The sequence below is a fragment of the Mus pahari genome, chromosome 4, assembly GCF_900095145.1.
Source record: "Mus pahari chromosome 4, PAHARI_EIJ_v1.1, whole genome shotgun sequence".
Classification (NCBI taxonomy): domain Eukaryota; kingdom Metazoa; phylum Chordata; class Mammalia; order Rodentia; family Muridae; genus Mus; species Mus pahari.
Genome location: NC_034593.1, coordinates 105,718,727 through 105,721,161, shown reverse-complemented (window position 1 = coordinate 105,721,161; position 2,435 = coordinate 105,718,727).

The following is a 2,435-nucleotide window of genomic DNA, read 5'->3' as shown; positions in this document are numbered from 1 at the left end:
CTGGGAGGTGCCAGGCAAGAAGCCTGTCAGTTAGCATTTGGTCCTTTCCCTGAGTCTCCAGGAGCATCCTACCGACTTTAGTTAGAAATAGAACAGAAGGCATATGATCATGGGACTTGTTTAGACCAGTTCTTTTACTGAATGTATATTGGATACTTCACATATCCTGGGCACATGTAACATGTAGCCAGAAGCTCTTTTGGTCCTATTGGAACTAGATGTTCATCCCTTCCTGGACATAGCCCTATTGATTCATCGATTCATTTCATGATATTTGATCCATTTGAACAAAGAAATATTTTTTTTCCAATATCTTTGAAAAAACAACAGCAAAAATAAAATGTAAATTTTCTCTTTTGTTTAATTCTGTGTAGAATATTTGGGATGCTACAGGGGTAGGATGACATCTCTCTTCGAGGTACTGAGTTGTAAGGATTCAAGAAAACACCCAGAGCCATGTGAGGAAAAAAAATGCAAGTTAGAAATTAGATATAATGGTAAATGTCTTAGTAATACAAGAGATGGAAGTTTCAAGAAAGAGATGTGACTGAAATGGAAATACTTCATAAGAGAGATTGAACTTAAAAGGTGAATTTATAGTTCTTGGCTTTGGACAAAATTCCAGAAAATAGGACAGTCAAATGCATAACAATGAATTTTGATGTTTTCAAGGGACAGCTGAATAAGAATTATCTTTTGACAAAGGTTATTATTTACAATGGTATTGGTAAGAGTTCCGTGTGATACATGTTATCCATATGCTGTGACATTACTATCAATGGCATCCAGTCAGAGAAAAAGGGCACCAAAGCTGTCTGAGGACACCAGCCTCATTGTCTCCTCAAGTGTTTGCGGGAGCCTGTTGGTGAAGGTTGTGGACACCTGTAAGGTATAAGGAGCAGCTCCTTATAGTCTGAAGTAGAAACAGAACTTAAACCCTGGCTTTAGGGAGTAAGCTATCAAGAAAATCCCTTAAATTACTTGAGGAAACACTCACTTATGTTCCTACACTGGAAACGTATCTCTCGTTAGGACAAAACATCAGATTGAAGCAGCTTAAAGGAACAATGGTTTATTTTGGCTCCATCATAGTTGATCAGGATGGTGACGTCAGGATGGAAGGAAGCATAAGGTGACTGGTCACATTGCTTCCGAAGAGAGAGCACAGATCCGTGAATATCAGGGCCTAGATGCCTTTCCTCTTTTTATTCAGTCCAAGACCCCAGTTCATGGCAGAGATGCACCCACACTTAGAGTGAATCTTCCCATCTCAGCTAACCTAACCTAGGTAACCCCTCATAGATACCCCCAGAGGTTTGTCTTCCAAATGAGTCCAGGTCATCAGCAATCAATATCAAATAGCACAGTCCCTAACTAGATAGTTTAGATCCCCTTAGTTACCTTAGAGCAAACTGAAACACTCCAGGCTCACTACTTGTGACTACACCCAATCTATATCGCTCAAGCTTTACTATGTGACACAAGCCCTGGGCCACATACTACCAAGGCAAGCTTTAACATAAACCTCAGTAAAACCTATCATGAGTCCATGTAAATCTTTTTTTAATACTAATTCACATTAACATTCATTTATTGAAAAAATATTTATTGCCTGCTTACTACATGTGAGTCCCTGTTGTGCCACAGGAGTGGTATCAGGAAAGCCTACTTTCTCTTATGTTTGTTTGTTTGTTTGATTGATTGATTCTTTGTTTGTTTGTTTGTTTTTGGCACTTATCAAGGATCCCACCTTGATGATAATGGACTGAACCTCTGAACCTGTAATCCAGTCCCAATTAAATGTTGGGGTCAACTCATTGAGCTCTGAATACTCTATGGATTTCCTGTCCTTCCAAAATTCTCCTCAAATAATATGGCCACCTCTGTCACAGCAATATCACACAGATATAGTACTGATTTCTGAGAGTCTCTATTGCCATGATAATCACCATGGCTAAATCATGCTGGGTAGAAAGAGTTTGTTCCAGCTTATACATCCAGGTCCAGATAATGGGCCATCACTGAGGGAAATCAAGACAGGAACTCAAGCAAGACAGGACCCCAGAGGCAGGAACCAGAAACCCTCAAGGAAGTTTTCTGGCTTGCTCTCCACGACTTCTGCAACCTACCTTCTTATAGGACCTAGGACCACCAGCCCAAGATGGCACAGCCCACAATGAGCTGGGCTCTCCCACATCAGTCGTTGAGCAAGAAAATGCCCCACATCTTTGTCCTCAGGCCAATCTGATCAAGATAGTTTTTTTTTTAATTGTGGTTCCTTCTTCCCAAGTAGCTCTAGCTTATGACATAAGACTAGCCAGCACACAGTGGCAAATATCACCAACAGAGTATCCTTGGCTCAAATGACTTGTAATAGCTGTCCCGCGCTACCTTCCCGCCAGCAAGAAATGACGCGGCACACAAACAGGATCCTT